The following is a 24431-nucleotide window of genomic DNA, read 5'->3' as shown; positions in this document are numbered from 1 at the left end:
CTCAGTCTGCGGTCTTTTGTTACAGCAGCCTGAATGGACTAAGACAACATTCATTTTGTGTCTACTTTCCTTTGCCCAACATTAAAAAAAAAGGATTTATTCATACAGTTGTTTGTCATTGTGGCTTATTATTTTTTTTAAGTTTTTGTTTCCCAGTCAGTTAACATACAGTTTTACATTAGTTTCAGGTGTACAATATAGGGATTCAACACTTGCACACAACACACAGTGCTCAGCACAACAAGTGCACTGCTTAATCCCCACTGTGTATCTCATGCCCCAACCCCCCCCCCCCCCCCCCGCCGCCACCTCACTTCTGGTAACCCATCAGTTTGTTCCATACAGTGAAGAGTCTGTTTCTTGGTTTGCCTCTCTCTTCTTCCTCTTTGATTCTTTGTTTCTTAAATTCCACATAGGAGTGAAACCATATGGTATTTCTTTTTCTCTGACTTATTTTTCTTGGCACAATACTCTCCAGCTCCATCCATGTTATTGCAAATGGCAAGATTTCATTCTTTTTGAAGGCTGAGTAATATTCCATTGTATATGCATATATATACATACACATATCCATTCATCAGTCAAGGAACACTTGGGCTACCGCCAAAATTTGGCAATTGGAGATAATGCTGCAATAAACATTACGGTGCGTGTATCCCTTTGAGTTAGTATTTTTGTATTCTTTGGGTAAATACCTAATAGTGTGATTGCTGGATCATTGAGCAATTCTATTTTTAACCTTTTGAGGAACATCCAGACTGTTTTCCAGAGTAGCCACGCCAGTTTGCATTCCCACCAGCAGTGCCAGAGGGTTCCCTTTTCACCACATCCTTGCCAACACCTGTTGTTTGATTTTTGTTGCTATATGGAAAACCACTGCATAAAAATTTCACAACTTATCAATGTTACTTTGATGGTCATTTGTTTCTAGTTTTGCCATTATGAATAATGTTGTTCTGGATAGTCTTCTACATGTCTCCCAATGTGATTATGCAGACATCTTCTAGAATTTATATCTAGAAGTGACATTGTTGGATCAAGAGGAGGCATATTTAAAGCTCTACTGAATACTGTCAAACTATTTTCCAATGTGGAAATGCATATTTATATCCCCATCAACAAAGCATGTGAAATCTCATTCATTGCTCCGTGCTCTTGCCACATTTGACAATGTTAGACTTTTACTTTTATTTTTTTTTAAGTTTGCTTAAAAGAGAGAGGATGTATGCACATGGGGGAAAGGCAGAGAGGGGGAGAGAGAGACTCCCAAGCAGGCTCCATGGGGGCAGCACAGAGCCCAACACGGAGCTCAGCTTACAACCAAGAGATCATTACCTGAGCTGAAATCAAGAAATCCAGGTGCCCCTAGATTTTTTAAATTTAGTCAGTCTAGAGAATGTGTAGTGACAGCTCATGGTGGCTTTGATTTATGTGGCCCCTGTATTAGAACAGGTGAGTGCATTTTTATTTGGATCCCTCACTTGTTAAGTGCTTAAGTCTTTTGCTCATGTTTTCTACCGAGTTGTTTCATTGCCTGTAGGAATTCTTCATTTACTCTGAATAATGTGTTGCACATATCTTTTCCCATTCTATGGTTTGCATTTTCAGTCTTTAACTGACTGTGAACAATCAATTGAGATAACTCTCTACCTTTGGACCAGCCAACATTTTCAGGCTTTAACGGTATCTTTTGATGAACCAAAGTTTTAATTTCAATACAGTCCAATGTATTAATATATTCCCACAATAGAGCTTTCTGTGTTCTGTTTAATATTTTCATACTGTCAGATTGTGAAGATATTCCACTACATTATCTCACAAAAGATTTGTTTTGCCTTTCACATTTAGAGATTTCATCCCCTAGAGCTGGTTCTTGTGTATGGTTTGAAGTAAAAATCAAGACCTCTCCTTCTCTCCTCCCTTCCTTCTCTCCCTCCTCCTTTTCTCACTTAAGGACATTGAATTGTTACCAGCACCATTTATTTAAAAAAGACATTCTTCTTCTATGACTTTTCAGTGGCTCCTTAGTTATAAATTAAGTGTTAATTTATGTATGAATCTATGTCTGGCTTTTCTACTTTGTGCCCGTCTGCTCATCTATCCCACACGAGCACCTCACTATCTTGTATCTACAGAACAATAATTCCTCTTGATAGATGATAGAGCGCATTCAGCCATCTTGTTCTTCTTCTTCAGGAGCATCCGGCCTGTTCTTTGTCCTTTGCTTTTGTGCTGAATCTTCAGTAATGAAAATGTACATCTGTTTAGTTCCATTTCATTCTTCCCTCCCTCTTCCCACTAACTGCCCCTAGGAAGTCTTTTCATCCAAGTCCATCTCACTCATCATGGCCTACTCGCTTATGCAATTCTCGTTGCCTTCTTTTAGACTCAGAAGATTTGAGCTGTAGGAGAATTGCCCTCGCATACTTTTTCAGTAGAAAATAATTTTTCTACATACCCAACAGCATAGAAATGAGACCAGAGATGAACTCTTCTTAAGGCCTTAACATCTCACTTACAAATGACCTTGATGGATCATTGGGACCCATTTTATATTTCAAGTGAGTTGAGAAACAAGATGACATAAAACGGCCAAGTGCCAGAGTGCCACCATACCGTCACCCTTGTCACTCTTATGCCAGCCTCTCTGGTGGGCCCAGTCACCTCCTTCACTCCTCCCAGACTTTCCTCTCCTCCTTGGTAATTTTGGCTTCATCTTTCCAGGCACTGAGGCCACTCGTGTTCTTCCTTCTAAGTTTCTATTGAGTCTGTTTCGGGAATTACACTGAGGTTTGTATCGCCAATAAAGCCCCTTTTGTCCCCAGTGATATTTATACCTAAATAATAACCAAAGACATCTAACAGAATTTCACAAGCTCTACGTGTATTTTTATGCTGCCTTCATATAAGAATATTGATAACTCAGCATTAGGAAAACTGGGGTAAAATTTGCAGAAGAGAGGGTCTGGGTCTGTGCTATATTCAGAATCAATCTGTAAGAATGCTACACTGTAATATACAACTTGACCATATCCAGGGAGATCTTGCTAGGTAAAAGGAATATGGAAAGAAAACATCTTATTTTCTCAGACAATGTCCCCAAAGACAAGAGAGGAATCTCTGAGGCCTAAGAGATCCTGCTAGGCCAAGTGGTAAGGAAGCTTTAAATACAAACTACATTAATGAACTTGATTCTGTAAACATTCCTAACAACTAAGAGGTGGGAGTGGGGAGGACCTACCAATGGAAAAGATCTGGTTAACGGTGTATTGATGATGTCAAGAGGCACACATTAGATTAGTAACCGTAAATTTCAGAGCTGCAGCTTTTTGATTAGAAGTACAGTCCTGGGGCGCCTGGGTGGCGCAGTCGGTTAAGCGTCCGACTTCAGCCAGGTCACGATCTCGCGGTCCGTGAGTTCGAGCCCCGCGTCAGGCTCTGGGCTGATGGCTCGGAGCCTGGAGCCTGTTTCCGATTCTGTGTCTCCCTCTCTCTCTGACCCTCCCCCGTTCATGCTATGTCTCTCTCTGTCCCAAAAATAAATAAAAAACGTTGAAAAAAAAATTAAAAAAAAAAGAAGTACAGTCCTTTCCAAATTCCTCAGACCTCTGGAGTGTGTTCTAATAATGAACTTATTCCCCCTGGCTATTAGCAATTCGATCCTTTTCCTTCTAGTCTCTTCTCAACAAGGATCTAAGTAAAGTGACAAAAATCCATGGAAGGAAGTCTAGGCACCAGACTGAGATGTCTGAGAGGAAGCAAGAGTCTTCCTCGTATCACAGAAGGCACATCACACATGCCCCCCCTCCTCAGCACCACTTGCCTTACGTCTTCTGTTTAGGTAACCAACACATTTGGCCACTGGCGTTAGGCTCATCTTTTACCAGTTCCCTTCACATAAGTTTGGAGGCCACTAAGAGTCATTAGGGGGAGGTTGAGTTACACTTGGAAAACTAGAGGAAATGTATTTTACAGATGTTCTTTCCATTTTAACTGCCCACATCTGCTCACTGCTGTGTATTACTTGGATACGACCTCTCCACGCGTCATCACCCACCTGCTCCAGGGCTGCCACAGAACAACTGGATTTGAAACATTTAAACCAGAAAATAAACGACTTGATGATTAATGTAGGTTTCACAGTATTTCAGGAAATGGATGTCACCCAAATGCCTGCAACCTAACAGAAATTTACGGCACGTGTGCTAGTGAAAAGAGCTAACTAAGCTCAAAAACTTTACTAAACGTTTAATTGTATTTGACTGCTATTAATCAGAGACCTGATCTGAGTGACTTAAACTGAGGAGGGGTGTATCTTTTGATATTAAAAAAAGGTCCAGACCTGATAAATAAATTCAGTAAGGCTGTAGGATACAAAAACCAATATACAGAAATCTGTAGCATTTCTATATGCTAATAATAAAGTAGCAGAGACAGAAATTAAGAAAACAATCCCATTTACAAGTGCCCCCCAAATAATAAAACACCTAGGAATAAATTGAACCAAGGAGGTGAAAACATTGGTGAAAGAAACTGAAAAACACTGCACTGTGCTCTGAAAACATTGATGAAAGAAATGGAAGATGACACAAACAAATGAAAGACATTCCATGCTAATGGACTGGAAGAAAAAATATTATTAAAATGTCCATACTACACAAAGCAGTCTACAGATTCAATGCGATCTCTATCAAAATACCAACAGTATTTTTTACAGAATCAGAAATTTTTTACAGAACCTAAAATTTGAAGAGAACCACAAAAGACCCTGAATAACCAAAGAAATCTTGAAAGACAACAAAATGGCAAGTATCACAATCCCAGATTTCAAAATATACTACAAAGCTGTAGTAATCAAAATAGTATGGTTCTGGCACAAAGACAGATACATTGATCAATAGAACAGAATAGAGAGCCCAGAAATAAACCCATGATTATATGGTTCATTAATCTTTGACAAAGGAGGCAAGACTATGCAATGGGAGGGGCACCTGGGTGGCTCAGTTGGTTAAGTGTCCAACTTCCTCTCAGGTCATGATCTCATAGTTTGTGGGTTTGAGCCCTGCATCTGGCTCTGTGCTGACACCTTAGAGCCTGGAGCCTGCTTCAGATTTTGTGTTTCCCTCTCTCTCTGCCCCTCTCCTACTCTCTCTCTCTCTCAAAAAATAAACATTAAACAGAAAAGAATATGGAGGGTGCCTGGGTGGCTCAGTTGGTCAAGTGTACGACTTTGGCTCAGGTCATGATCTCACAGTTCGTGGGTTCAAGCCCCCCGTCAGGCTCTGTGCTGATAGCTCCGAGCCTGGAGCCTGCTTCAGATTCTGTGTCTCCCTCTCTCTCTGCCCTCCCCCACTCATGCTCTGTCTCTTAAAAATGAATAAATGTTAAAAAAATTTTATGGCAATGGGAAAAAGACAGTCTATACAACAATGGTGTCGGGTAAACTGGACAGCTATATGCAAAAGAATGAAACTGGACCACTTTCTTACATCATGTACAAAACTAAACTCAAAACAGATTAAGGAACTAAGTGTGATACCTGAAATCATAAAAATCCCAGAAGAGAGCATAGGCAGTAATCCCCCTGACATCAGCCATAGCAACATCTTTCTGGATATGTCTCCTGAGGCAAGGGAAACAAAAGCAAGCAAGTAAGCAAACAAAAAACAACTATTGAGGGTATATCAAAACAAAAAGTCTTCTTCACAGCAAAGGAAACAATCAAAAGACAACTTACTGAATGGGAGAAAGATATTTGCAAATGACATATCCAATAAAGGGTTAGTATTCTAAATGTATAAAGAACTGATACAACTCAACTAAGAACAGCTCAACAAAAAACAGCCAATTAAAAATGGGCAGAAGACACGAACAGACATTTCTCCAAAGAAGACATACAGAAGGCCAACAGACACATGAAAAGACACTCAACATCACTAATCATCAGGAATATGCAAATCAAAACCACAGGGAGCTCTTACCTCACATAGTCAGAATAGCTAAAATCAAAACACAAGAAACAACAAGTGTTGGTGAGGATGTGGAGAAAAAGGAGCCCTCATGCACTGTTGGTGGGAATGCAAACTGGTGCAGTCACTGTATGGAAAGCAGCATGGACATTCCTCAAAAAATTACACACAGAGTTACCATATGATCCAGCAATTTCACAACTAGGTAGTTACTCAAAGAATATGAAAACACTAATTCTAAAAGATATATGAACCCCTATGTTTACTGCAGCATTATTTACAATAGCCAAATTATGAAAGCAACCCAAGTGTCCACTGAAAGATGAATGGATAAAGAAGATGTGGGACACACACACACACACACACACACACACACTTACACAATGGAATATTACTCAGCCATACACAAGAATGAAATCTTGCCATTTGCAAGAGCATGGATAGATCTACAGAATATAATACTAAGTGAAATAAGTCAGGGAAAGACAAATACCATATGATTTAACTCCTATGTGGAATTTAAGAAACAAAACCAATGAACAAAGAAAAAAAAAGACAGACAAAAAACTAGACTGTAAACTAAAATACAAAGAACAAACTAGTAGTTCCCAGAGGGGAAGTGGGTAGGGGGGATGGATGAAATAGGTGAAGGGGATGAAGAGTATACTAATCATGATGAACACTGAGTAGTGTATAGAATTGTTGAGTCACTATATTGCACACCTAAAACTAATATAACACTCTTCACATCCTGGAATTACAAAAAAAAAAAAACAAAACCCAACAAAACAACCCCCCAAAACAAAAAACAACAAAAAAACAAAGACCCAGAGTAGGCAGACAAGGCAACTCTCTGGCACCAGGAATGCAGACATCTTCCTTCCTTTGCCTCACCACCCTGGGCCAGGACTGACCCCCGCCTCAAGCTGGCTTCACCATACAATATGGCGGCCAGAAGGCAACCGCTCGTTGTGTAGTTGAGCAAAGCCTGAACGAAGTGAACAGGTCACAGGAAGCCCCAGAACAGGACTTTGCCTTGGAGGGTCAGAACAGACAACAGGGGGAGCAAATTTCCCCTGACAGAGCAGGGGTCAGAAGTCAAAGACCGTCTTAAGCCTTTGCTCGCATCTTCATATAGACCTTGGATTGTAAGTAGGCCAGAAGGATCTTGATTCCGGTTTTAAAGATGTTCTCCAGAGAAGCTGTGAGCCGTCTAAGAGCAGAGCATGCCTACCTCACTACCCAACCTGCCCGCATGCCTGGCCTCACCTCCAGCACCCAGTGTGGTCATGCTCTTCTCCAACTTCCTCCCAAACCCCAGCTTCAGGTAGGACTCGAAGATCTGTATCACCAATGAAGCCCATGATTCTGCCTGTAATTCTTCTATTTAAACACTCATTGGGGCACCTGGGTGGCTCAGTTGATTTAGCGTCCAACTTTCGATTTTGGCTCAGGTCATGATCTCACGGTTCATAGGTTCAAGGCTTGCATCGGGCCCCGCTATGACAACACAGAGCCTGCTTGGGATTCTTTCCCTCTCCCTCTCTCTGCCCCTCCCCCACTCATTCTCTCTCTTTCTCTCTCTCTCAAAAAAAAAAAAAAACCTCTAAACACTCATCAAAGACAGTGAAAATTGATCATTGTAATTGCTTTACACTTTTTACAATTTGGGATTAAAACAGTATTTTACTGCTTTATCTTCTATGTATTTTATTTCTAGTAAGCTTGGATTTTTTTCATGTTGATTGGCCTTTTTTTTTTCCTTCTGTTTCTGTCAGGAATTTTTGCTCCTTTCCTTTGCATGCTTAAAAACTGGAGTGTTCTGGGGCGCCTGGGTGGCTCAGTCGGTTAAGCCGCTGACTTCGGCTCAGGTCATGATATTGTGGTCCGTGAGTTCGAGCCCTGTGTCGGGCTCTGTGCTGACAGCTCAGAGTTTGCAGCCTGTTTCAGATTCTGTGTCTCCCTCTCTCTGACCCTCCCCTGTTCATGCTCTGTCTCTCTCTGTCTCAAAAAAATAAATAAACGATAAAAAAAAAACCTTAAAAAAAAAACTGGAGTGTTCAGGGGTTCTGCTTTCAATTCGTACAGGTTGCTTGTACACTGAGGTTATCATCCCACGGTCTGTATTTGTTACAAACTGATCAAATCCACTGTTTCATTCTTTAGCTGTATCTGCCCTTTTATTCCATCTATTATATTCGTATTTTAAATATCATAGTTTCCACTTTTTTTTTCATTTCTTGTTTTCTCGTGTATCTATCGCCCCTTACCACAGGCATTTTTTTGTGTTCATTTTTTTTAACGTTTTAAATATTTATTTTTGAGAGAGAGAGACAAAGTGTGAGCAGAGGAAGGGCAGAGAAAGGGAGACACAGGATCCGAAGCAGGCTCCAGGCTCTGAGCTGTCAGCACAGAGCCCGAGGCGGGGCTTGAACCCACGAACTGTGAGATCACGACCTGAGCCGAAGTTAGATGCTTAACTGACTGAGCCACCCAGGGGGCCCGTGTTCATTTTAAATTCTTGTTCCAGAAATGCTGCTTGGAATGGAATCCGAGGGGCTCATGTGTGTGAGTTCACCTGAGTTAGAGGAGAGAGCACCATGGCGGAGCTCTGGGCACCACAGAACCACCGCTGGGGTTTGCCACTGGCCGCCATCTTACAGGGCAACTCCTCAGTCAGGAATGCCTCTTTGAAAACTTAGGGGAAGCAGCACGGGGGCAGGGAGTCCCCTCCTTGGGATTCAGGAGGAGAAGCAGAGTGGATGCTCCCAGCTGCTTATTCCCATGCCTCCTTTCATTCCCCATCCACCCCTGCCTGTGTCCCCGTCACATGTTGCCGGAGGAGATGGGATAGGTCAGTCAGTGCTTTCTCCAAGAACCTGGAGGAGAGGCGAGTGCAGAGGCTCACCTCCAGGTTGTCTTGTCGCCATCCTTCTGGCTGCCACACCCACCTGTCTTATCCCCATGCAAGACAACCTTTGGTCTCCTTCCTCAGGGGCAGCTCACATTTTTTATCACTAGTTTCTAGAATCCACGTTTCCTCTTGGTTCTTGAGTTTCTCCAGGGTTGTTGTGGAGGACAGAGCCCGCAGCCTGGGTCATAGTTGGTCATTAGTTTCTTGGGGCCTCCTGAAACAAACTGCCACGGACGTGGTGGCTTAAAGCAACAGAGAGGCATTCTTGTACAGTTCCGGAGGGCAGAAGTCCAAAAGTAAGCTGTTGGCAGGATTGGCTCCATTCAGCACCTCTCGCCTAGTTTCTGGTGACTTTCAGTGACCTTTGGGGCTCGTTGGCTTGCAATGCATCCCTCAATCTCTGCCTTCATCTTCACAGGGCCTTCCCCCCTTGGTGTCTTCTCCTCTTCTTATAAGGACACTTGTTAGTGGATTTAGGGCCCACTCAGCTAATCCAGGATGGTCTCAGCTAGAGATCCTTAACTTAATTACATCTGCAAAGACCCCTTTTCCAAATAAGATCACCTTCACAGTGTCCGGGACCACCACTCAACTCCCTATAGACATCTTGGCAGAAGCTAAGACCTCCAAGGGTAGCTGGTTCACTTCTATCTGTTTTCATGAACTCATTAAGCAGGACTTCTGTGTTCCTGACATCATCTGGCCCTCTTGTGAAACTCTCATTCTTGTGCTCAGAAGCCAAACTCCTCCGATATCCATTAAATGGTTCCTCTCTCTCAAATTTTCAGGAGTTCATTGGAATTTTCACGAAGGAGTTGTTTCTCGTCAGCCTTGGAAGAAAGCCATGCATGTGTCCTCCTAGGTCCTTTGACCTTCTCTCTCCTCTGTCAACCTTAATAGAGACTTCACAGACATGCCTAGTGGGGCCAGACTATATAAAAATCCATAAGCCATTAACCATAGGTATATTACACCAATAAGAATCAATTCCCACACTTGCCTTCAAAGCATGCGAGGCTTCCGAAGTGACCTGACAAGTAACAGTCGACGGCTGGGCTTGTGATCACAAGGGGCCGGCCAGGAACAGACAGCTCCTCAGAGTTTACAAACGGTCCGACCCTCAGGAGAAGGTTCTCTGGCTTCATCTCAGGAGGATGATTCCTCAGGAGTTTCGAAGGCCATTCCTTCGCATGGCGAGGGAATGAAGGCCCAGGAAGGATTTAACAGGAAATTAGCAATGGCCAAGCTCCTGAAATAATTGGGCTTTGAAAATCCTGAGGTTTGCTTTTCTAAATGACTCCGGGTTGCATTCTGCTTATTGATCTTCTGAGCTTTTGCAGCCTGTAAATGATGAGCCTTTTACCGCACTCCATGACTGAGGGGCACACAACTGTGAGAAGAGCTCATTTCATTTTTTTTCGATTTATACAAAAGTGCTGTGGCCCAAGCCCTCTAGGTACCCATCTCAATACATAAATATGCCAATTAAGCTAAATGGAAATCCTGCAGGTTAAAAGTGCCTCATAAAAGAAGGAGGCTTTTTCCAAAGCCAGGAAGTTTATCCACAGAGGAAATACCAAATCAACACAAGTAGGTTTGTGCCAAACCGGTAAGATGAAAAAAAAAAATCAAGAATTCTGGGTTCCAAAAAGGAAGAAAAGACATTTTCCTCCCAAAGCAAACAGAGAAAAGCTACCTCTAAGCGGTGAATATGGAATTGTAATCAACTGAATTTTTATTTATTGCACTTTTCTGGCAGGGGTTGGTGGTGGTGGTCGTGGTGGTTGGGAAGGGGAGGAAGGCAGTTCTAGAGCTGAACTGCCACCGAGAGTGTGTTAGGGTCCCACTGAACGTCACAAAGGGGGGGTGTATCAGGTACATTATAGTCCTGCTTCTCAAAATATGGTCCTTCATGCTGGTCCTCAGAACATAAGCACCAGTACTGCCTGGAAGCTTGTTAAAAATAGACTCTCAGCACCCCCGCCCCCACCCCCATCCCCATTAATTTAGGCAGAAACCTCATTTTGGCAAGATCCCCGGGGGGGGGGGGATTCTCATGCACATTAATGTGTAAAAAGCCCTGATCTGTAGTCATTGGCCAGTTGGATACTCACCACCCACCCCTGCAAAGCTTAGACTATTTCTGCCAGCCAACAGCATTCAAGGAGGGGGGCTCTGGTTCTAGGGAATGAGCTGAGGGGAACAAATAAATAGGTTTTCATCCAGCCTCGGTCGATGTGAGCAAAAGAGTCTCGGGAGACCCTCCTGAATGGATTTAAATTTAGAGACCCACATTTAAACACCTCTGAATCCTTGATGACCAGTTTCCACCCACAAACTAATATTCCCGAGTCTTCTCTGACGGGCACCTTATTTCGGATCTCACGCAACTGGAGGGCACCTCAGAAAAAGCTGGTCAGTTTAGGGAGCCACGGATGGTAGCAGGTGAAAGAATTTTTACCTAATGTTCTGGGTTAAAAAGTGGGCAGGGCAGGGGGAGTGGCTGAAGATATTGTATTATCCTCCCCATTCTGCTCTCACCATTACCAAAAAGGCATAAAGGCGACAGACCTAACCATGTCAACAGTTTCAAAATTATTTAACGAGACCCCAGGCATCTTCACTCACTCATTCATTCGTTCACTCACTGCCTCACTCCGAAACTCCCTCGGCCTTTGACTCAGGGGGGACTCATCAATCACCTGCTTGATATAACCCACTGGCCTTGGACTGCTGCCCCCCCCCCTTTTCTTCCTGCCACCACACCTGATAGTCATCAGTAATTGCCTTTCTTAAGACCTTGCTCTGTTTCCCTGCCCTCTGTCTCCACTGCTCTACAGAAACAAGGCTTGGGAGTCCTGTGCATCTCCTTGTCATAGGAAAGATCGGAATAGGAAGTGAGGCGAACACTCTTTCTGTGGCTTCCATGAAATTGCATTCTATTTGCTTTCTCACACCCGTGACTTTGCTCTCCATATGCTGCCTTTCTTTCTTCTAATCGTTCATCCAGGTAGAAATGATAATTACAGATTTTTCAATTTCCCCACCAGGCTCAGAACAGCGACGACTTTGGAGTAGCTGTGATGTGGGGCACGCGCTGTATTAAATATTTAACTTACGTTCTCAATTACACTTACAACCTACCGTCAGATGCTTCTTCCCTTTTAACAATAAGAAACACGAGGATCAGAGGAGTTAAGTAACTCACCTAAGATTACAGAGCGGTTAGTGGGAAGCCAGTGAGGCCCAGTATATAGCCGGCAGGAGTCTGTCGACCCCTGGGGGAATCCGGACCAGAACAATGGGAGCTGTGGCCCCAGTGCACCTCCCAGCAGGGGCCCCATAAGGTTGGAGCACTTCCCGGAGAGGGCTGGAGAAAGGGCAGTGCTGCAGGTGAAGTCAGATCGAGGTCACTGTGGGAACGGCTAAGCAGAAGGAATTAGATCTGAAGGAGAAGCGCTTCCGGATGCTGGCGCTGGGATAAGGAAGAGTCAGTAGGGTCAACAGGGAAGAGATGTGGCTCCAGAGACTAAGTCTTACTTGTTTCAACTATAAGCCCCGTGACCCCCAAATTACCAATTTTCAAGTAGGTGTTATCACAATTCGGTCCAGCCCAGTGGACACCAATGCGGGTTTTTTTTTTTTTTTTTTTCCCTATGCCCCATGTTGTCTACGGACAAAACAGGTAGAATCACGTTGATTTAAGTGCCCAAGCTTTGATAACGGACAGATGCGGATTCCAAGCAGGGCTCATCCACACACTTGCCACGCGGCTTTGTGCAAGTTACAAATCTCCTTGAGCCTCCGTTTCGTCATCTGTAAATGGGGATAATGGTGAGGTCTAGCTCACTCGATCGACGCCATGTCTAAAGAGATCATGCCCACGAAGCACTTACTTCCTAGAAAGCCTCCCTGAATTGTTTGATAGGCTGGAGGTTGAGAAGGAAGGGGAATAAGACACAGCTTTCAAGGGAGGATAGTGAGGAGTGGGAGGGAATAGACTTCAAATTCGGTAAATTACCCATTTAGCCAGCTTTCTCTCAGGGGATTCTCAGGGGGAAGCATCTGTTGGGTAAACTGTGAGGTGAGAGTCTGGATCACACAGAATGATAAAAATGATGGAAACATGGGGGAACAGATTCCAGCTCATCGTAAGTGGTAGCTTTCTAACGATAAACATTGTGAAACAATTCTCGACAATGAGGGAGTGAGTTTCCCAACACTGAGATGATACAAGCCAGAGATGGATGGCCCTGTGTAGGAAGTGCCATAAACTACAACAACAACAAAAAGCCTTCAGAGGAATGAACAAGTGAATTTATGCCGTTTTGCTCCTACTCATCTGCCTGACCTTGATGTGTGAGAGGTTCAAGGTGAGGGCGTCTTTTTCTCCTCCTCTTAACTTTCATCCTCTCCTCCAGAACAATCTGCTGCTCCTCTCATTGTCTGAGGCTTCTCTTCTGAGCTCCAGACATGCATTCTATTGCTGACTTCACTCGGATGGCCCAGTTCCCCAAGTCCCAAGCGGAACCTATGATCTTCCCCCTGGTCCCCTCCAATCTGTGAGCAAAGACTCAAAGGCACCTCGCTTTCAAAGGACGTCCCTGCTGGGTTGCGAGGGGAAAGACAGAGACCGTACGGTCAGTAGAGGGAGATGTCAGATAAGAAAAGAATCTCATAGGCCCTGTCAATATGATTTTAAATCCTTTTTTTTTCCCCTTCACTCAAAAAAAAAAAGACTTTAAAATTCGGTATTTTATGAGCTCCGAAAAAACTAATGTTGTTTTATAACTTCCGACAACGTATTTTCTTTAGTCGGGCAGGTTCTTTGTGTTAGCGTGCCTTCTGCAAGTCAAGTGGTATTTGCATTTGGGGTTTAGCATCCACAACACTAACAGTCACTCATAGGTAGCTCTGTTTTCTCCCTGCCACTCGTTCTGCAGGGTTCACCCCATGGAACCCAACTGGGTGTGCTGAGTCCAAGCCATACATGACCAGAGAGACAGATCTGAAGAGGAAGACACATGCCACAGGCCAGAGCCCTGGGTTTAGCAAGATGCTCCCTCTGGGTCTGGGTGTCACTGCCTCTCTTTGTCACAGGCCATCCCTTAGAGAAGCACAGAGATCCAATCCAGCAAGCGTGTGGGGCCAGCCCGACTCTCGGCTCCATTTTGTCCCCATCCTAGTATTTCTGTTATTCTAGCCAATTATAGTTTATATTATATCATTATATACAACTTATCCTTGGAAATTAATGTAAATTCTTTCGGAAAAAGGCAGGGTGGATGGATGGAAGAGTGCATGGGTGGACGGATAGGTAGACAGAAATATAATTTTTTTAATGTTTATTTATTTTTGAGAGAGAGAGAGAGAGAGAGAGAGAGCAAGGAAAGGGCAGAGAGAAAAGGAGACACAGAATCGGGAGCAGGCTCCAGGCTCTGAACTGTCAGCACAGAGCCTGATGCAGGGCTTGAACTCAAGACCCACAAGACCATGACTTGAGCTGGAGTCGGATGCTTAACCGACTGAGCCACCCAGGTGCCACGGTAGACAGAAATACAAATGGATACACTTCCATCTAGGAAAAGGGCTATTGATAAAACCTTGCCATTTCCACTGATTCCACTTACAGTTCCCCTCTCTTTCTCCCTCTAATTTAACTTCCCTTTGCACTCATTCTCCTCTCCTGCCTCCTGTGTCCCATCCTTGCTCCTGTCCTCATTTCTGGACCAGGGTAGGACTTGGGATAATTACAGCCTACAAGCACTATTAGAACTGTCCATAAAAAAGAAAAGAGAAAAAAAAAAACAACAAACCCTCAACTGTATACCAGTAATGCTAGGCCAGTCCTGATCTCATTGACAGCTTTCCTACTCTTGTTTTGTGGTCTGCATTTTGGAGAGCTCACCTCCGCCTTGTCTCCTGCCCACGACGGCCTGAATCTAGTTTTCTCCAAGAATTAAGGTCAATTTTTACTGGAGGCATTTGGGTACAACTGCAATAAGATGGATGAGAATTCTGGAGGGAGGGGAGTCTTGAGGAGGGAAACGTCAGAGGAGAAAGAAGTCGTGTTAGCTTATGGCAAGAAAAGTCTCATGTTGGAAAATTCCTGTAGACCAGGGATAAAGTACTAATGCCTACACACACACACACACACACACACACACCCCAGACTTGTCACATTCTAGTCATGACACTAACCCTCACACGTGCCCTTATGTTTACCCCCAAGGTGGGGAGAATCAACCCTCAAGTCAGCTCCCACTTTTGCTCATCAGGACAGTGGCTTCATCCGGGAGGGATATACACAAAAACAAAGCCTACTGAGTCCGTTCAACAGTGGAGGCTCAACACACGGCAACTAAGAAGACTCTCATTCGGTAAAGATCTATTGATCACCTGCTGTATGCAAGGGACTCTGATAGGCAAAGGCAGTGAGGGTGGAGAGTAGAAACCCAAAGATGTGTTCGAGCCAGTTCCGTGAGACTCTTTGTGGAAAGTACCGTAAAGAAAATATTTATGCAGAATTGGCAGATCAAAATCACCAGATGTGGTGAATCATGGTTTTGCTTGGCATTCATTGCCATGACATGAATCAAGCAGAATTCTTCCGCCATTTGTATGGACATATTGTGCATTTCAGCCTCTGAAAAGAGAGATAACTATGGCTACCGGTCCTCCTGGAAGTGTAGTTATCATCAATGAAGCCCATTACTGAGTCATCAACAGCTAGGAAAATACTTATTCCCAAACCACTGGAAGAGGGACCAGGTTGGACCGGGAGCTGGTAAGTGCTTTTCCAGGAAATCGGGGAAGCAGCAGCAAAATGGGGGGGGGGGTGTCGATGGGACTGTGTATCAGGCATCTCTCTCCAGGAACGTGGCCATAAGACAGGCTAGACAGAGAAGCCTAAATGTCCTACTTATTTTCTGGTTTATCTGCCATCGTGATATTTTAATCAAAGCTATGTATTACCGATGTGATAAATGAAAGAACAAACAACCTTCTCTGGCCAGACAGGTGTCCAACAGCCCTCAGTCTTGAACACTTCGTTACAGGACTTCAGTCTGGCTTGACCCTCCTCCCACGGAGTGTCTCTCTTGAATTGGCAATGTCTTCATTCTTGCCTCCCTGGGTTCGGCACAGGTAACGTGTATTTTGTGCTTTAGCACCATGGTCTGCTTCTGCTATTTCCTTTTGTAAGAACCTGTCTGTTTCCTTCCTGTTTCTAAGCTCAGGCAGTAAAATCATTCTGTTTTGTTCTCTCCTTAAAGCTACCATCACCCCTAACATATTATGACAGTGTACATAAAAGTGCTTTATACACAGGAAAGCAACGTACCAATGTTAATTGATGTGATTATAAGTAGCTGTTCTAAGCATCTCAAGTTGATTTCCAATCACAATTCCTGTTATCAGGTCAAATATGAAATCAAATTGCCCTCCTTGCTTCTGCGATGACTGAGCCATCCAGGCACGAAGCTATTATGACAGCTGGGAATCATTTGAAAATGAGCTTCACTTTGCTTTGCATATCAGATGATAATTTTAAAAACTGGGCCCGATTTTTTTTTCAAGTATTAGAATTGGTTCGCATTCAAGAGGCACAGGCTCCCTGCTAGGAGAAGGGCTCAGACACGGCAGCTGCTGGTGGGACATCAGACCAGGAACATGGGACCTGGTTATACAATAAACCCTGATGGAGGCATCCAAGGATGGTCAGCCAGGAGGGAGACATTTGCAATTCAAGGCCAATTTTGACAGGGGACAGGTGGTGATCTTGGCAGCTGATGGACTTCAGAGAGAGCTGGCCAAGGCACCCCGTGGGTGTGCTGGCAGGAGGGCAGAGCCTTCCCAGAAGTGCTGGAAGGGATGGGATTATGGCGAGCAGGCACATCACATCAGTGATGACTAGGTTCCGTGACAGTCTCTGGGAACTGGCATCGGAATGCTTAGGCACAAATGTCACATTTCCTATTTTTGTTCTCCTGGGAACCTTCCCCCTCCTCACAGGTTCACCCCATTCAACAGATGCTCCCAGACATATGAGAACTCAATTTAGACTCCACGTATCATGCCTACTACCTAATAAAAAACTTTCCCAAAAAATATTTAGCATGAATTCAGTAGCTGTTAGGTGAAACTGTAAAAATCCACTTCCTTCCATGTTGTCAAATTTCTGGCTTTGTAGATGCAGAAGAGTACGCAGGGCATAATAGCACTTGCGTCAAAAGACGGAGAAAGGAAAGGATGCCTGTGTATTTGCAGGTGTGTGTGGAAAGAAGGATGAGAAACTTACATTAGTTGACTTTGGAGACGTGAACGGAAGGCTGAGGGACAGGGGTCGGAAGGAGACATCACTGTACCTCCATTATACATTTTGAGTTTGGAACCATGAGACTATATTGACAATTCAAAAATTAAAAGAGTTCCCAGCATTGTGACCATCTGTCATCTTGCTTTTAATTGCTGCTCACGTAAGGTCTCCGACTTTCTTACCATCGCTACTCACCTTCTTGATGGTCAATGCCTTTTGGGGGACGTCATAGCATTGTCAATGACTGCTCTCATGTACGTGGAACTGTTCCGGTTTTGCAAAGAAAAGATGACACTTTTTTCTTTCTCCTTTCGTCCATATCTCTCCAGGGCATGTGGTTTAGTCTTACTTTAAGTGGAGATTTTGGGAGGCAGAAAGTTGTGCTCAGGGTAGTCTGGCAGACAGTTATGTGTTCCCAGACGTGAGGCGAAGATTCAGGAAAAGATTCCAGCCCACACGTAGTCTGTAAAGCTTAAGATGGGGCTCAAGTCTAACCAGAGTTGGAGGACATGAGATTACGCATGTTGTCAAGGCAGATCTGGATACAGGGACTCAGCTCTCACCCCATTTTTTTGCCATTCTGCACATCCAAACTCTGGGGGAGAGCTGTCTAGTTCTACTTTCTCTGCTTCGTCATTCTTCCCTCTTTACTCCCACAAAGCAAGTTGTTCCTTGTTACTTGTTCCAATTGCCAAATCTCCATTTCCATCATATTTGACCTGCCAGCCATATTGGACATAAAGTGCTCCTCTCTCCTCTTTGAAACAAGTTCTTTTGTTCCATGTCACTCCAGCCCTTTGACCTCACTGGGCCAACTGCTCAGTCTCTCCTGATGACCCTTCCTTTTCTAAGTTTTACATGTTAGAGTTCCCAGCTCTTGGTTCTCTTATCCTATCCATGCTACCTTCCAAGGGACCACAGCCAAGCCAGTGCTTGAATTACCACCCCTAATGCTCCATGACTCTCCAGCCCCTATCTCCAGACTCTCTCCTCCCGAGTCCACATGCACACATCTAACCACCTGCTCGATAACTCCACTTCGCCATCAAGTGGCCACCTCCAACCCCACAAACTCACAACAGAACTCTTGATTTTCTCTCCCAGACCTGCTCCCCACCTTTTCCATCTTCGTAAATAGAAACCAGCGGCTCAGACCAAAAACCAAGGAGTTGATCTTGATTCTCTTTTTCCTCTCCTACTACAGCCAATCTACCAGCGAGTTCTTAAATTTTTTTTTTAATATTTATTTTTGAGAGAGACAGAGACAGAGCACAAGCAGGGGAGGGGCAAAGAGAGAGGGAGACACAGAATCCGAAGCAGGCTCCAGGTTCTGAGCCATCAGCACAGAGCCTGATGCGGGGCTCAAACCCACGAGCTGTGAGATCATGACCTGAGCTGAAGTCAGATCCTTAACCGACTGAACCACCCAGGTGCCTTGTCTACCAGCAAGTTCTATTACTACCATCTCCACACCAGATCCTGAACCTGGTCACGGTCAACCTACCCCAACACCCCCTCTCTCATTTGTTTTACTGCATCTGGATTTTCCTGTTTCCATTCTTACATACACTCTGCTTATCAAAAGCAACCAGAGTGAGCCAGTAGATGGGATAGATTCGGTCCTATCCCCCTCAGCTCCGAATTTCCGAATTGCTGTGAAATGTCTGAATTTGTTCCTCCAAATCTTGAGGTGGCTTCCTCTTCCCCAGCTCAGCACCCAGCACTTTGGTGAGGTTCCTCTGAGCACTGGTGCCCAAGTAGCAACCTCCACGGCCCTCCACATTCCCTTCCCTGCCATTATATTCTTCACGGCACTCTGCATATTGCAACATTCTACGTATTTCTTTACTTGTGTGTCTGCTACACGTATCCCTCCTGCCACCATGTGCAAGGGAGACTTAGCCTATCTTGTTTATTTGTGTATCCTCTGAGCCCGGAATGATGCTGTATTGGATTGGATGGGCTAAATAACACCGTGATAAGAAATGCTCCCAACGCTCAGTGGTTTAAGACAACAAAGGTTTGTTTTTGCTCAAACTACATGTATAACATAGGTTGACAGGGGAGTTCTGAGGTAGTCAGGGACTCAGGCTGAAGGCAGCTTTATGTGCAGTGGCTTCCACAATTACTGAGGAAGGAGGAGGAACAGGCCTGGAGAATCTCACACCATCTCTTAAATGCTTCCACATGGAGGTGACGTGCATCACTTCTGCTCACATTGTAGAAGCCACAGGAAATCACAAGGCCGTCCTAACTTGAAGGGTCCTAGGAAATGTGATCCTCTTATATGTCTGGAAGCAGAGCACTGGAAATAGTGGTAGGTGGCACTTTAATCCACACACGAGCAAACCTAGTGTGCCTGATTCTGAAACTCGCAGTGGCTCCATGTTTGAGAGACTATGGCCCTAGAGTTTTTGTGTTCATGAACCTATTCTTTCATCCTGATTTCTAGGTATTTCTTAACACCTGGGAAACTGTGCCAGGAGCCTCTGGTGCTTGTGAGGTGTAAGTGCTTTTGTTGTGTCCCCCACATAACTTGGATCCTGGTCAGTTACAGGTAAGTGGGATGTCCATAAATTATTTTACTGATGACATTATTATAACAATGATGGAGTATGTTTTTAATGGAGACAATATACCTTACATATCTAAGTAATGTACTCTTCTTTCTTCCTTAAATCATCATCCTTTGTGATGGGGGCAAGAGAGGGTGAATAAATGGAGGGATGGATACATGAATGAGGTGATTTCTTTAGCGAGATGATGTGTTTAAAATTAGGCTATTAACACAAGGTGGGTTTTTCTAAATTCCTTTCGTAAATGAGGGACCCTGCCACGAGTTCCTTCTGTAGAGAGGATGCTATGCCATATTGGAGAGCTAGACCTTGAGGCTGCTGCCCAAAGGTAGAGCAGAAGATTACGAAGTAGGAGAAGGAAAAGTAACTCCTTCTGCCCCAAGGAATTATGGGTTGCGGAGGGGATAGAGTCTCGCTGATGGCGGTGGTCAGGCATGTGGGCGTTTCCTTCTTGTAAGTGACAGCACAGAGCTTTTAGAAAGTATATAAATGTGAGACTACGAGAAACTAGCAAGAATCCATTTCCTATGATAATATACTAAGAGCTACATGTAATGACCCAGGCACTGTCATGTCCCTCATATACAATCATTTCTTTCAACTCTCACAAAGAATCCTCCCGCTATTACTTCAACAGATACAGAAAGTGAAGCTGGGAAGGTGTGTGACTGGCCCACGTCTAGCTAGGAAGGACAACCAGGATTTAAACCCAGGTAGCTCTAACTAAAGAGCCCAGACCTTTAGCTCCTGTGCTAATAATGTCATTTTCATTAATAGTCCTTCTAGAGTTTAGTTGATTTGTATGCCCAGTGTCTCTTCTTCCCTGAATTCCTACTCCACACAGTCACCAGAGATCCATCGATTATGTTACTCCTCCAATCAAAAAAAGGAAAATAGGCTCCCCGTTGCCTATCTGCAGGATAAAGTCCCAAGTGTCCAGGCACACATTTAGGAAAGGAGCTACAGAAAGGGACATGTCGTACAGGGAGGAATTACCCTCTTCACTGCCCAACTTCTTCGCCCATTCCATTAGATAAGTTCATCCATTCAAGAAGGTTTTGTATAATAGCATGTCTTAAAATTGTGTCTACCTTCTCCACGCATGGATGTTCCATTGAAACAAGGTACCACACCTGACCTCTGTGGCCAGGGTGTGTGATCAGTGCAGGCTCATGGGGTTCTGTGCTCAGAAGGGTGTGGGGCTTAATGCCCTGTGGCCATCATCTTGAAATCCACAAATACTTTTATCTTTGAATTGGTGTTTTGTAAGTGAAATATGCTGGAACCCTGGAGCCTGCACCCGGGGCTTGAAGCCTTATCTCACAGGTGGTCCCATCTCCCTACTGCCCCTCTGGGATGAGAGCTCATCCACCCACCAAACTTCAGGCTCTGCCTGGCCTCCCATGTCTCTGCTCCTGCCGCTGATTACTGCAGCAACCAGGTGGGGGTGGCCCAAGTTCTGCTACATTCTGCCCTGCCCAGGTACAGGTAGGGTCAACGTCAGGCACACATCCTGCTGCTTCTTGGGGTAGGGCAAGGCAATGCTAGTCTCTGCTGTGGGCTGATTTGATCACAGTAAGTTCAGTGGGCAACTCCATGTGACCTTCTCACCCACTCCCAATCCTCGGAAGTTACAATCTCTTGGGGGTCACCTATCGACTGAAGGTCAGAGCAAGAGGCCCACGAAATGGGAGATTAACTTATCTACCCAGACCGGTGTCTGCATCTTCTGTTTGCATAGGGCTGTGCAAATTATGTAGCCTGCTCTCTTACGATTCTCTGATGTGTTCCTTGAAATATAGTGGAAATGTCAAGTCATAATAAAAGTGTGACATTAATGTTACCTCCAAGGGTGCCGAGTGCAAGACACTAACAATTTAATAATTTGGGCTTTTGCACTGACCTATGTTAATGTGTGATTTTATGCTATTTTGCATGGCAAGGGAAGCTTCTCAGAATTCATTTGATTGTTAGATCAATGTGAAAATGCATTATCTGCCTGCCTTGAGCATGGCCAACTGTTGACCTCTTCAATTAAGTAGACTTGAGAATGAAAATCCAATTACAATGAACAAACATTTCTTGAACACTTTCTATGTGCAAGGCCCTATGGCCAGGCCTTGTGGGGAATAGGCAGATTTGTAAGATGCGTTATTTTTAGAGTGCTTACAAGCAAGAGAGGAGGTCGAGATACACTTGTGGCTAACGACGGTAACCCACTCTTTTTGCTTTATCAAGGCAGAAGAAATGGAATTAGTCAAGCTGGGCTGTTTTTAGGCAGTACCTGAGAGCAGGAAATGCCAGTTCCTTGATTTATGTCCATCTCCTCTCTTTGGGACTAGCATTCTACTTTTTTTCAGGTTCTGTCCCTTGGGAAAGATGAGCCTATCTCCAGCTCAGTGATAAAGCTTCATTGGCTTCTCTCTCCTTGCAGTAATCTCATGACTCTCTTTGGTGATTGGTTTAGAGATGGCCATGTGACTCGGTTCTGGCCAATCAAGCATGAAAGCAAGGCTCTGGGTTGCTTTTGGAAAGGCTTTCTTAGTAGAGATAACTTTGGGGTTAAGGGCACGGTCCCTGAAGTGGACTGAAGTTACTAGCTGTACGTCACTAGGAAAGTTACTTCACCTTATTTACTGCCATTTCCTCATCTGTTAAATGGGGTTAAGGATAATACACACTTAATGGGGTTGTGATAAGGACAAAATTTAGTTAATATCTGTAAAGCACTTAGAAAAGTATCTGCTACGTACTAAGTGTTGTGTTAACTATCATAATCATTATTTTGAGAGGAGATGCCAGAAGCGATCGTCTCTTTCGTGACTCTGGATGTCCTTGTGTCTGGACGTGACTCCTGTAACTTGCTTCACGTCCTTGTGCCTTTGAGGGGGGCTGGCCTAGGAAGAAGGAAGAGCCTCAGTCTTTGACGAAATCACCGAGATACTGTCATCGGTTCTTGAATCCACTCTCCCTCTGGACTTCTTGTAAGGAGCTATGATTCATTTATTGTGCAGGGTGTTTGCAGTCAGAGCGCTGTGTTGATGGCATCCAAGTTGACTTCCTGGTATATGTCCTGGAGTTCCTCAAGTAGTGTGACTTCCAGGTCCCACAGGTGTGCTGGCTGTGGGCTATCTCCGAGCAGATCCTGACACCAGTTCCTGCCAACAACGTGGTTCTGGCCTTAACTATGATGGGATGGCGTCAGGAAAGACTGAGATTTCCAAGATTTCCCCAGATCCGCAATCTACTCTTGATATTCACAGCGGACACACTTTGAGATCACTTTCAAAGCTGCAGACACTATGGCAATGTGATTTCCCCACAGGACACAATACATTGACACTTAAGCAATCTCCTTTGAATCTTAATAACCCTATAGATCGGAGGACAGGAATAAGTAGTAAAGTTACTAAATTTTCCCACTAAAATAAACTCTACCCTACATTACATCATTTTTTAAAAAGCAAAACTAAGAACTTATTTACATTTCCGGATATAAGGTAAAAAGAATGAACAAAATTTTTAATGTTTAAAAAAAAATTTAATGTGTATTTTTGAGAGAGTGAGTGAGCATGAGTGGGGGAGGGGTGGTAGAGAGAGAGGGAGACACGGAATCTGAAGCAAACTCCAGGCTCTGAGCCATCAGTACAGAGCCTGATGCCAGGCTTGAACTCGCGAACCATGAGATCGTGACCTGAAGTTCGAAGCTTAACGGACCCAGGCACCCCAAGGATGAAAAAAAAATTTAAGGAATACATCAGGAGAGTTATTGATTATAGAAAGATGCATTCTCTAAATGACTAAAGGCACTCACCCACACCCACAGTTATATATATACTGCATACTGTATATATTTTGTGTATCTGTATCAAATTTGTGCTTCAGGAAAATTACAAATTCATACAGACTACCTATCTTTGGGATCATTGAAAGATTGGGAAATACTATCCATTTTTCTGCATCCTTAAAAGTCATGGTTTTTAGCTCTTGTGCCCTCTTGCAGAGACTGATAATATCTTCCTAGAGTGTGGGCTGAGAAGGACTGTGAGGGCCTGTCTGGTTGGGCGGGGAAGAGTGCTGGGGTCAGTCAGGGATGCCTGCCCTGGGTGTGGGTGGGACAGGTGGCACCAGCAATTTAGTGCTTTCTGTGATGGAGGGTTTACCGGTTTCTGCCTATTCTGCTTGAAAGGCAATTACAAGGTCGTCGGGCCTGACTCCACAATTACAATGACTCTCAACTTCAGGATAAATTTATGTACCTAATCAATGTACATGTATTGAGCACCTTTGATGCATGGGTGTGCCCTTAGGCATCGCAGGAAATTAAAAAGTGAATCAGACTCACTCCAACCCACAAAGAAGTTGGTTAATAGAAGAGAAAGGTGTGTGTGTGTGTGTGTGTGTGTGTGTGTGTGTTTAGGGTCCAGGGTCACACAGAGCTGCAAGAAAGGGTTAGACCAAGGGAGGGACAGGAAAGGTGTTGGGTGGGAAAGCATCCTTTTTGTGAGCGTGGAAGGTGGGCAGTGACACATGCTGGGGAAGGGGCAGTGGAAGGGAGCCCCACGGTGATGTGAGGAAGACTGTTGGGCTGGATAGAAGGGCAAGACTGTTAGAAACAGAGCAGCCAGAAGGAGCCAAAGCGGCCGGGTGGAAGG

At 44.3% G+C, this 24431-nt stretch overlaps 1 protein-coding gene across 1 annotated transcript in view; it reads right to left on the bottom strand.

The window, feature by feature from the left end:
* LOC125924495 (histone-arginine methyltransferase CARM1-like) overlaps positions 1-24431 on the bottom strand; it is a 278914-nt gene that overhangs the window by 11109 nt on the left and 243374 nt on the right. The gene's annotated exons all lie outside the window — the stretch shown is intronic.

The sequence above is a fragment of the Panthera uncia genome, chromosome D4 (assembly GCF_023721935.1).
Source record: "Panthera uncia isolate 11264 chromosome D4, Puncia_PCG_1.0, whole genome shotgun sequence".
NCBI classification, from domain to species: domain Eukaryota; kingdom Metazoa; phylum Chordata; class Mammalia; order Carnivora; family Felidae; genus Panthera; species Panthera uncia.
Note: the sequence above shows the minus strand (reverse complement) of the source record. Positions and strands in the feature narration are given on the sequence as shown.